Source organism: Octopus bimaculoides, chromosome 4 (assembly GCF_046866305.1).
Source record: "Octopus bimaculoides isolate indiv1 chromosome 4, ASM4686630v1, whole genome shotgun sequence".
NCBI lineage: Eukaryota > Metazoa > Mollusca > Cephalopoda > Octopoda > Octopodidae > Octopus > Octopus bimaculoides.
The window spans coordinates 133084238-133097556 of NC_142931.1; the positions used below are offsets into that span (position 1 = coordinate 133084238).

Here is a 13319-nt window from a genome sequence, read left to right on the forward strand (position 1 = left end):
TTGTTAATTGTTTGAACTTGGATTTTATATTTATTCTGCACGCTTGCCTTATATATATTTTTTCTGCTATTGATATTTAACCTAGTGATGTTCACTGGTTTCTTACAGTAAATCTACTTCAGATAGAGAATTACAAAATTGCTGGAACTTTTGTCTGCACTGTAACACAAGCAAAACCAATGTCTACATGACAGAAAACAATGTTTCCTTGATGTTCTCAGTGACATTTGATCTACACCAGAAATTAGCTTGCTTACTAGTTTTTTTGCAGCAGTGATAGTATTATTATTATTAGTTTCTATTTTAATGCTTCCGTAACGTTTTCTATCAATATACATACTATGAAAGGCATTGTGATAAATATAAACCAACTATTAGAAATAGGGGCTGCACTATTAATCCAGATTTCCATGGCATTTGATGCTCAACCTAAATTATTGACAAAGTACATGAGAAATATAAGTAGCTAGATAAAAAAAAGTTAGCTGCAAATATTTTATTTTATTTTTTTTTTATTGTTTTGCATTCCTTTGGCACACCTTACTACTTGCTTAAGTTGTACTTACAACTCCCTTTTTTTTTTTTTTTTTTTTCCTCCTCATACTCCATCACTCCTATTTGATTACACCCCAGTAGTCAGTGAAAGTTCACCACAGCCTTTTTGTCAATATCACAAGAATTGTTTAATTACAATTCATGAAATTGTTTTTCTCTCTCTCTTTCTCTCTCACTCTCTCTGTCTCTCTCTCTCAATCTATCATCAGTTTGCTAGATCTCTATTCATAATTCAAGAATTTATGGTAGGAAATAAATAATATATACATTCCCCTGCAGAAAACAAGAAACAAAAAAAAAAAAAAGAAAAAAGAAAATTAATAGTAACATGAATTGATATTTACAAATAAATATCCGTGAACTGGTATCTAAAATAGTAGATCAATCAATTTCTGTGTAAAACTGAAAGTTTCAAGCTAAAAGAATTACTTGTATTGTTGTAACCAATGATATCCAAGTGGTAAAATGTGTAACCTGCAATGCAGAATACTGCTGCAACAGTAGCAGTAGCAACAGCAGCAGTATTCTGCATTGTCAGATGTTTCTAAGTACATAGTTGAAGATATTGCTGCCAACCTCTTTATATTCAATGCAAAAATATATTCAAAACAATTACACAAGAAGATATTTTGCAAAATAAAACAATGGCTTAAATCTTAATGTTTGTATTGCATTTAAAGTTGATATTAGTGTATTGTAATGCCTGCAATAGTTGCAGTGATCATTTCATGTTGCAATCTGTATAGCTATTTACAGATATGCAGTTCTCCATACAAAACTGTTTGCACAGAGGAGGCTATCCATTATAGATACTAAGATCTATATAATTAGTAGGTTACTACATGGAGTAAGATTAGTCATTCTTTGATATTGAGCTCTTTTAGTTGTTCTTAGCTCATTAAATTGTTCTTACAGATATTTCATTATTGTTTGTTTTTTCCTTCTTTCACTAATATATATCTACTTTAGGTCCAGTAAGTACTGGCCACTGCTTGCTGGAAAAAAAACTTACTCTCAACTGCAACCAACAAATTTGTGAGGGATAACAGAATTAATGACACCTGATTCCTTGTTAGTATGGTTTATGCCCTAGTTTGTAGCCAAAATAGGCAAGGAGAAGGAGGAGGAGAAGAAGCAAAGCACAGCTAAAAATAGTGTATGAGATAGTGACAAAAGCTTCTACCTCCATCCAACAGTGACACAATAAATAAACTAGCTTAACAGCTTGCCTTCTGTTTCAGCATAAATAATATTCTGCACATTGAACAGGATTGAGCTGTTCTCTTCTTCTCTTTCAATACATAGTTGTCTTTTATTTCATTCACAACAACAACAACAGTTTAATATGTATAATTTAAACACTTTCTCATCTACTGCTAAAAAAAATATTTTTTATTAATTGTCAAAGTAGAAATTGAAGAAAGAAATCATGTGGATCTACTTTAGATGGTCATTCACTAATGTTGTTGTATGCATCTACTTTTTAATATGTATGGGAGTGAACAGAAGGTAACCTGTCTGAAATCCTATGTAGCAACAATTTACATTTTTACTACAAAGTGTGTTGGAAAAGCATTTTTTTTTTTTTCTTCAGGTCAATTGAGCTTCTTTGAAATAATATATTTTATTGTTTTCTGTTGAAGCCTTTTTTTTTCATCTTGTGTATACTGTCCTGTTTCACAATGATTTTTCAGTAGAATGTATTGTCACTCTAAAAGATCATTTCTACTGAGTTACTAATCTTTTATTGCCAAATGGGCTTTGGATGAAAGTACTTTATAGGACCTGGGTGCAAAAGTGGCAGAGGTTACATTGAAAGTAAATGAAATAAAAAGTAGTTGTATATACTGTATACAAAATATGGTAATGTTTCAAGAGGAGGACAATCACCATGTAGCCCATGCATCAAGGTAGCCCATGCATCTAGGATTACCCTGACTACTATGGATAAGTACTTTTTCCCAATTTTCATTCTCCGGCCTACAACTGGGCCATTCTCACCATTCTACTCACTGTCTGACATATTTACAGGAGTACAGCACTTCTGCACTCTCCCTCTCCTCCCTTTTCCAGGAAGAATTGCAAAGAAGAAAGTGTCTGCCCAAGTCTTTTCAGTGACACCACCATAAATTTTTGTTCACTGGACAGGAGAAAAGCTGTCTGTCCTTCTCTGCCAAAGGAAGGCAGTGGGATAATCATCACAAAAACAACTATTTTCAAAACTCTGTAAGTTAACAATGCATAGACAATAGAAGCATGTGTGAAGAATAGTTTGTTGTTTCACATGCAGTATCTCAGACATACTTTTCTGATGGCAATTCCATGCTTGTAGAGTTCATCTCCAAGCAACATTACCTTCCAGTGCAACTACCAGACCCGGTATTTCTGGAAGTTATCCAAGGTCTGTGTGTCAAAAGCCCTCAGGAACTGATCAACCAAATCTTGCGAACATCTAGAGTTTCCTAGTATTCTCTGCTATAACAGTACGCATCTAGAAATAAGTAGCATACACCCATTTCAAGTTGTCAAAGGCTGTATTATAGCTTTATTGCCACATCACTTTTGTTCCTTCATGTCTAAGAGCATGTGAACATGTCTGAACTTTGACAAGACAACCTTAGTTCTTTTTATTGAAGAAGTTATCGAAGACCATTCTCACTTCTAGAACATCAGTGGCAGTGTTTTCTTAATTGACTTCTCTAATTTTCTCACTTGCTATCTCACTAGTCTATTTGCTCTCCATTACTGCTTCTTCGCTAAATACTGTCGATTCTACTCTAATCACTTCTTTTCAGAGCACCCTAACCACTGGTTATTGGCAATCACCCCAATCAACAGCTGCTTAATTAATTTGTTAATCTGGTCACTGTCAGCTTTGCCCATTACAAAAGATGCATTCAGTTTCTTGCACTCAGATGCTTGTTCATGCATACATATTGATCTTTTGATACAACTAGAATTATATATGTATATCAGTATAACAGACCAGTCAAAAATGTGAATATTACCTCTACTTGCTGCCCTAACAAATACTCTGTTTCAATACAATCTGGATAACAACTATACACAATCAAGAAATTCAGTTGGTACCTGTTGGGTATTTGGGACTGTCAGAACAGATTTCTAAGGCTTTTATATCACCATCCGATGGCTAACTACACCCACTGCTAGTATGTGTCTAAAATGCCATTCTAGTCTCCTTTTTGTAACAGCGAAACTTTCCTATTCTTTAGGCATCTAGAAGTGATTGCAAGATCACTTCCAGATGCCTAAAAACTCTGGCTACCCTGCCCTGGGTGAGATATGAATGCTACTCATGAGAAAGTAAGACTTTTGCTGCTGTTCACATTCAACATCATGGACTACCATCCAGGTTCAAGAAGATTGTCTGGTGTCTTGATATCCAAACCTTGTTGAAACAATGCTGCTATCCTAGTTCCCAATCCAGCACAACCAAGAAATGTACGCATCTCATCATCAAAGATAGGGAAGTGTATACATCCTGGTGGTTCTCATATCTAGCAACCTTAGGTAGTTGGTCTAGCTGACTCCTAGAACACATGCATTTATACATCCTATATTGAGTTAATCTAAGTTGATTGAAGATAAGAATAAGAGAGCAGTCAACTACCTATTTGGTTTTGGAGACAAGAATAACTTGGTCTTCTCTGTAGTAATGGTAGGTTCCATGAAGTGTCTCTCTAAAATGTATTTATTTGGTTTCTTACGAAATAGTGAAATGAAATTTTCATTTGAGTGCTTTGTGAGTATATCTTGATAATGACGATGGACATTGGAGAATTATTATTAATTACCATCATCATCACAACTCAATTTTGATGCTGGAATGCTTCAAAGGACAGTTGAAGTTGATAATGAAAATTTAGAATTTTAATGTTCTTGAGTATGAAGATTTTACTTGCCATCTGAATATATTTCTCACCTTCAACAAACAACCTTACCAAATTTTGTCTATTTAAAAAAGAAAAATGTACCACTGTTAAAAGTATTAACAAAACCATGCTAATATATTGAATTACTTTAAACATCTCTAACAAGAAATGGGTTTCTCTAAATTTAAAAAACTGAATTATCTTGATGTGTACAGATAAAATACTCAGTAGATGTACTTCCCCACATGTTCATTTTCACTCAAGTGAAACTGTATATTACTGTTCAGCTATATATTCCATAGCTTTGTAATCTTCACTGTTATATATATTTGTGTGTACATACATACATATATACATACATATGGTAGTGGTGGTGGGTTCTATTTATATCAAATAAAGTGAAAAAAGTCTATTGATATTCAAGTCAGAAGTATGATAATTATGCAGGAAAATCACCAGTGCTAACAAAAAAAAATTGTTTGGCATAGCTGCTTGACTTACATATTTGTTTTCACATATATTTGTGTGTGTGAATATAGTTTTTGCAGAGTTTCCTTAAAATCTCTGAATCAGTTCTTTCATGTCATCTGATATATCCTTGGAAGTATTATGGAGTTACTTGAATATTGGAAGCAGTCGTTTGATAGCTTTCTGTTTAAATGTGATGTCCGCTGTTTTGATGATAGTGACTAAAGAGCATAACTTGTTTCCTTCTGTCAAGATATTCAGTTTATAGCTATGAAGTTTATTGTGCCTCTTGCGTTTTCCCAATTGGCTAGGATTATAAATTTGAACATCTAGTCAAAATATTGCAGTTGTATATGTGTTTCTAGTTTCCATGTGCCAGTATTGGATTCGCTGTGCTCTCATAACACATCATCTTAACCATACATCAGCCACATAGAAACGAGGATTTGTGGTGGATGCTTGTTCTTTACTATTTAGTGACTGAAATTGTTAACACATCTCACTCACTTTCAATGTCTTCATATTCTGTCAGAAAATCTTAGATTTTTATCAAGATGCCCCAACTGCAACTTCAGATGATTGGAAAAAAGCAAACATGTATGTAAATAATATGGCATGAGCATATCCAAAGATCAGGACTTTAATGACACAGTATTGCTGATAACAACAACAACAATAATAATAATAATAATAATAATAAGGATAATGGTTTCTGATTTAGTCAATACTGTTGTGGGACATAAACACGCTCACATTATGTGTGTGTTTGTGTTTATCCTCCACCACTGCTTGACAACCAAAACACACACATAGTTTCCCCTCTACCAAACTCACTCACTATGTATTGGGCAGTCCAGGACTACAGTGGCAGAGACTTGCCCAAGGTGTCATATGCTGAGACTGAACCCAAAACCCCAAGATTCTTAACCACAAGAAATATTAGTTTGAAGTAATTGCATCAGATTTGAAAACATCGCTCTGACAAAAGTGTAAACACAAGAAAGATGTTATATTGCACACTTATCCAACCTATTTCAGCAGAGATGAAAAGATATTTAAGCAATAATGATGGAGGCAATGATTTAGCACACATACTACATCAGATATTGTTTCCAATTTAATTTGTGCAGAGGGACAGAATTAATATATCTGTTTCTATAAAGTTAATGCATACAGAAGATTAAACATCAAGTTAGCTTTTATAATATCTTTTTGTTTTCTCCTGAAGCCTCTACATTCAATTTCTTCCCTGGATATCCATGGAACTGTGTAGGGATGGCATAATTCTTATTTAGATTCAATTCAAAAACTGCAGAAAAATGGAAATAATTCTTGAATCAAAGCAACTGATAGGAAGGAACATAACCAAAAAAGTTGATGTTATTATGTTATTAGTAGAGAATTGTCAGCAATATATCAAAAGAGTGCTAGGCAAGAATTCTATATTACAAAGACAATAAAATCAATAGGTACAGAACAGGTGTACTCGGATTTTGACTAGAAGGACAATAAACTAATATTTTCATGCAACCAGCTTGAAATTAAATACTATTGACTATAGTGATGGGTCATTGGATATAAGAAATAGATTCAGTTACCTAGGTAACTTACTTGTTATTCATAGGTAGTGCCTATGATTGTGTGTGTGCCTAACAGGCAAAATAGAAGACAAACATTTAAGGAAATTTTGTTTTTACTGTCATTTTATTTTCTTTATCAGAAGAGTAATGTATATGATGTAAATAGTAGGGAAATATGGCAAGGGAAGATAACCATTTGGCTGTTGTTTAGCTTCAGGGTGAGAAATATCTACTCTGAAACAGGTAAAATTGCCTAGCTTGCTAGAAATAATAGCCTAATCCCCACACATACCTTTTTATCTTAATAAGTGAAAGACACATTGAATAATCTGGTCTTTCAGAAAATACAAATGTATATTAGATTTTAGAAACTTATGGGATGTGATAAGATGGACAAGTGATAGGATTCGATGGTGTGAGCTGGTAGTAAACGTTAGCTGAGTTTTGAAGCCTTGATGTGATAGGATTACAACTGATTGGGATTAGGACAGAAAAAAGGCTGTTCAGCAGAACTTGTCAGTGAAGAAAACTCTTAAACCATTTCCTTGAAGATAAATCTCAAAATTTCGTTAATTATTCTGATATTAGCAAATTTCACAAATGAGTTGGATGGTGGTATTTTAATTTTCTTGATGCCATGATTATATATTATAAAAAAAGAAATTTGTTACACTGGTCTCTTGGGAAATTTCTGTAAGAATAGCTTTTCTTCTGAATAAATGATCATTGCACATGTTTCTATATCTCCATTCTTACATTATTTAAGGTGAATAATTTCTAGCAAATGTGTTCCTGATGCGATGAATTATTCATTGTGTATAATTATGTCACTTATGCATTACAGAAAATATAAATAAACAGGTTTATGGCAAATTTATCAGATTGTTTTGCGAAGTTTAGTGTGTTTCATCAGGATGACTTATAATCTTTATTCATTTCTGGAAATATTGTCAGAGTGTTCTATTGTGATAGTGTTTACTTTAGGTCAGCTTTAAAGTGTTAAATTAATCATAGTTTTGTCATAATAACTATGAAAATATTTCTCATCTTTGTCTCTTTCTATTAGTAATATTTACTATTTTAATTCCCAATTGTAGCTAGTTCTCTTACACCACATTAATACTAAGCAATCTCCTTTCCTCTTGTCAAATCTAAGATCTAGTTTCAATGTAAAACAGTAATATTTGTAAGACTTCAAGTTTCAACTATAATGCTTTTCTGAAGTGTAATAACTTATAGAGTCGGACTTGTCTCAACATCACTGACTTGCAAATGCTTTTGTGTAGTTGGAAGCAGCTTTGCTTTGTATAAAAATGTTAAGTCTGCAGTGACAAAGCAAACTGAATCTAGTAATAAATGTGTTTTTGATACCATAGTGAAAGTAAATCCATAGCCTTCATAAATAAGACATTAAATAAACTCTTATAAAACTGCTTCAGGTTAAACAAAAACTTAGAATTGCTTAATCAAAAGATTTTGTGACTCAAAAGGTTTTATTTTATTTTTTTCTAAGAATTATGTAGATTATTTTGATAAATAGTCTGTAAGTTTCAGATACTGAACTACATGGCTATGAGTTTACCATGGCCATCATGTTTGCTAAATTGAAAAATAGATTCTGATCCCACTTCATGGTTGAGTAATTTGCAGTAGGAAGTACATCCATCTGTAAAAATAGAGGGTAAATGTCTGAATTTATATAAATAGTCCCACATTAGATGAGATGTAAAATGTCTTAGTATGCAATAAGATCAGAGAGCAGATTGATGAAGGCATTTGAATAGGTTAGTGCTTGTTTAAACTAAAAATAATAAAATAAGATGGGGGAAAATGTAATTTATTCCAGTTGGTGCAAAACAGATTGTGAAGGAGAAGAATAGAAACAATTTTACACTTCATCTAAGTATCATGGCAATTGTATCTAACTGATAACAATACAAAAGCTTGATTGTGGAAGGCAAAACAATTGAACAAGGTATCACCACAAATGACTGGTGTATCTACTGTACTGAACTTATTGCCCAAAATTTTATTTATTTCTTCTGTACTACTCAGCGACCATTTTAATTATAAAGTATAATTGAAGAAAACTATTGCTAAAATATCTCATGACGAATTAATTGAATTCCTCTTGAATAATCATTAAAGGGTAACACATATATTATTAATGTTGCTTTGTTATAAATATGGACAGTTTTAGATTGCTTTATGCTTTGATATGGTAAATTCTAACTGGTTTCATTCTGCATATTTCTACCTGTTAGGCATTTGGAATTGAATGACAGAAATTTATAAAAATTTTAATGAAATTTATTATGTTTTGAACTCATTCAACCATTCTAATTTGTTATCTTGTTTGAAAGTAAAATAGTTTAAAGCAAGCTTTTGGGGGTTTTTTTTTAACCCTATGATGCTGAAATCTGGATTAACCAGAAAATGTAGGTTATTTTGCGTTATTAAAATTTCATTATGCTTATGAATATACTTTTTATATTTTGTTTTTTTAAATAATTTTCATTCAGAAAATCTTAATAACACAAAGTCTTTCAAGAGATTAGACCAAACTACATTAATGTTGGAAAAGCGATTTAGAATTGTTTATGTTGGTAATGAAGATACTGAATTTTTGCAATTATTATCAGTAATTTGATTTATTGCCAGTGTATCTAATTAATAAGACAAGAAAAATATATACCCTCATTCAATTCTTGCTGTCAGCCTTTTGAGAAGGAATACAGTGTCTCTGTAGATATTCATCTTGGGTTGCTATCAAAGTCAGAGTTCATTCTGTCTATTAATTTGTGTAAAGCTGTTAAATATCACAAGATGGAATTATTTATAAACTTCATTCTTTGAGTTCTCTTATTAAGGAAGACAATAATTTTTTATTGAGCTTTAAAATATCTTGATACTGTTAAGTAATAATTTAGTATGAAGCACTAAATATCGAAAATTTAAGGGGGAAAGAAATCACTCAGAGGAGAGAGACAGAGTAATATCTAATATATAATTAGTATTGTTGTTGTTGTTGTTTACATTCCACAGCAAGCTTCTGTCTAAACTAGGTCTCAACAAGAGCTTTACTTCACAAACTTTCTCAGAATATTATCAGCTCCCAAGAGTGTGATCTTTTGCACTGTTTGGCACAGTTTGCCTGGGAACTGCTCAAGGTGTCTGTTGAATTCTTTTTTGAATAAACCAAAAAAAAAAAGAAGAAAAAAAGTACTATTTTTGTTTCAGTACCAGTATTTCGCAACAAGAAGATAGGAAGCATGAGGTGTTTTGGATTCGCAAAACAGCATACCAAAGTGGTTCAGCACATTTTAGGAGAAAAGGGTGTACTGAATGATAGTAATGCACTTACCCTTAGGGCTGTTGAGAAGAGGGAGAAACAAGTGAAGGTTTCTTCAAGAGGTTGCTGAATGAAAATAATACATAGGAGAGAGACAAGCTACTCCAAGTAGACCCAACTGAGAGACCAGCTATTGAGATAGACATTCATTCGGTTTAAAGAACGTGCTCTAGAAATATGCAACTACAGAGATATTGAATTAAGGAACCAAACAATGAAAGTAATGCTTAATTAACAATGACACACTTTGAGTGTGCCATAAGAGAAGTTCTTTGATAAGAGCCAACTACTATATCTACGATTCATTGACTTGGAGAAGGTCTCTTACTGGATTCCACATTTTTTAGACTTTGGTCACTAAAAAAGCTGGGTGGGGATGAATGGCATGTGAGAGTCATGTAAGTCATGTGCAAAGGTAAGAGTGAGCAACAAGTTGAGTGAGGGATTTAACATGAAGGTTAGTGTCCATCAGTGTTCAGTCCTTATACTCTTGTTTATTATAGTCATCTGGCAATAAAGGTAATTCAAGATCAGTTGTCCATTGAAACTCCTGTATGCTGATGACCTATATCGCAAAGCTGACTCAAAGAATTAGAGGAAAAGTTCCAAACATGAAGGCAACACCTAACATGACAAATGTCTTAGTTTGCCAGGAAGAATGCAGAATTCCTCTACCATGTGGAAAGTGGCCCAGCTCAATATACAGAAAAGATGTGGGTAGAAATCCCACACTGTATCCAGTGTGAATTATAGATGCACAAGAGTTGCAGTAGGATCACAACCAGACCAAGAAAGATTTTTGTATGCAGCAGATTCACAGTAGTTAGCATTAAGAGTACCCAAAGAATGAATTCTATCAAATGCCTGAAATGTCCTCTAGGGAGTAGTTAACTAGGTGACCTAATCAGCATTGAAAGTGATTACTTTAAGAACCAGGTGAGAAAAGTTCAGGGAACTATTTTACTGCTGGCAACAAAGGAATATTCTCCCTGAGTGAGAGGCAGATCGTATGAAGTTTATTTACAAAGCACTATATTGTATTATAGCAAAACATATGCACTGGATGTTGAAGACATGCAAAAACTATTAAGAAATAGGACAAGCATGCTCAGTTAAATGTGTAATGTTAGTGTATGTGAATATTGAGAAACAAGTAACCTGAAAGGGAGAACAAAGTATAAAGGAATCAACTGTTATCTGCAAGAAAGAAGACTGCATTAGTATAGACATGTAATACATATAAAGGACAATATTTTGAAAGAATACGAAAAGTTTCATACAAATGGAATCTGGAAAAGGAAGAACCTCACAAAAGAGATGACATCTTTTTGTCATTATTTTACATCAAAATCACCCAAGTATGGAAAAATAGATGAAAAATGTTGATGTTCCATATTAAGTCTTGAGCAGCAAGTCACAACATTTGCTAATATTCTTGGGTTTTTTTTGGTTTTTTTTTTTGGTTTTTTTTTAGAATTCTGGATTTGTGCCATCAGTATGATGGCAATCTTTGCCTTTTAATCTTGGATCCCTATGTTTGGTAAATTGTCTGCTATGGTTCTCTGTGTAGACAATAGTGACCTACTTAATTGTCATGTGGCTATCTATGGGACAGGCTCAAATCAATTTCTAATCACTTTATTTATTATATGTTTTTTTCAAATACCTTAGTGTAAGTAGCTTACTAGTTGGTTGTTTATACACTGATATTCTATTGGTGTCAACACAGGTCAACCAGCCACTATATGGCTTAATACCCATTTGGTGCTCTGTACATTCTGCATTTGCTATTTAACAATCATATTTTAAATTACATTTATAGTTTCTCTTTTGAGCTTAAGCATTAATCAGCCATGCATAGAACGCTTTATATAAATGAGGTTCATTCAGCAGGTTTTTTGTCATCATAATCATCATCATTATTGTTGATAGAAAATACCTTCTTGTATTTCTTCTAATTCTATGTTCTGAGTTCAAATCCTCCGAGGTCAACTTTGTCTTTGAGGTCGATAAATTTCCTGTCGAATACTGGAGTTGATTTAATCTACTAACCCGAATTCCAGGTCTTCTTTTATAAGAAATCATTATCACAAAATTTTATGATGCTATTTTATGATGCTATGAATTTTATGTGTACTATCTCAGTCACATGCTAAATCTTCTGAGATTCTTCAGATTTTCATTTCTACCAGTTTCAAATTTTCTTCACTTCCTTCTGGTTTTTTTTTTTTTAAGATGATTAGGCTTGTATATATTTGTATATATTAAATACATATATGTTTTTTTAAATTCCTATTTTCTGATTGGCAATTTCAAATTTATCATATAAAATTCAGTTATTAGTGAACATATGTTGAGTTGTCATGTTGATATGTTGTCCCTAATGGAAATTCAAAAAGATGTTTTAAATGCCCCAAGGCAGACTGATAGATACAACAGTGTGCAAATTAAGGGATATGGATAAAGTACATAGCTAACTACATGAAAACTAAAAGATCTTCGTATATTTTAACCTCAAGCTACAATATATCCTACCGCATTATGAATTCTAGTAAATCTGATTATTATTTGGTGAGATGAGAGTGGAACCCATTTTTCTGTGAACATATTACTGGCCATACATACATGTATGTATGTATAAAATTTGATATTATTATTATTATTATTATTATTAAACTGCAATGTTTATAATATATTTATGTAACAATAAGAAACAAATGGATGGATTATCTGGTATTACTGAAGTTATTTCATTAAGAAATTTTCTTGCATTGTAATAACAGGCAGGTAGGTATGTATGAAATGCTACATCTATGAGATATTACAAAGCACAACAGAAAGTCTCTCAAATCTTCAGGCTGCACTGTTGCATAAGAGCAAATATTGATGTACTCCTTGTATATATAGATGTTACAATTCAATAAAACCTCTTAATGAAACAATTATAGGGATTCCATATAATCCATTTGTTTGTTTCTGTTGTTCTCCTCAACTTTGGATACTCTTGGAGTTGCAGATTACCAAGTGCCAGTATACTTCCTAGATTCTTTATTGAGTGTGTGTGTGTGTGTGTGTGTAACAAATAAACTAACTATTGTTAAGATTGTCAAATTTAACTATAGAAAGAAGAAAAAAGCTCAGTCACTTATTTAATTCAGCAAGTCAGGCATACACACACATCTAATAGATACATGGTACTTTGAAATCTATTTCTTTAGTTCTGATTACTTATAAATCAATAAATAAACTTCACTGACATGAGAAACTCGGTAAGATTTGCATTTTATGTTTGGTATTTATTATGCACTAGAAAAAAGTTATATTCTCTCGGGAATGAAATTTGCATGAATACAATATCTCTTTTTTATTGTTTCTTTTACAGAAATGGTTTGTTTGATTTTTCAGAATCCTATGGCATAAATTACTAGTTTATTATTTTAATGCTGTTACATTGCCAAAGACTATAGATCT

The 13319-nt window shown here is 32.5% G+C and overlaps 1 protein-coding gene and 1 long non-coding RNA gene across 5 annotated transcripts in view; both read left to right on the forward strand.

The window, feature by feature from the left end:
- The window catches only part of LOC106876440 (uncharacterized), a 195197-nt gene that overhangs the window by 99200 nt on the left and 82678 nt on the right, over positions 1–13319 (forward strand). The window lies entirely within an intron of this gene.
- On the forward strand, positions 574–8312 carry LOC149136258 (uncharacterized). Its single transcript, XR_016241700.1, has 2 exons — positions 574–1024; positions 1075–8312. It is a non-coding gene; the product is annotated as an uncharacterized LOC149136258 (long non-coding RNA).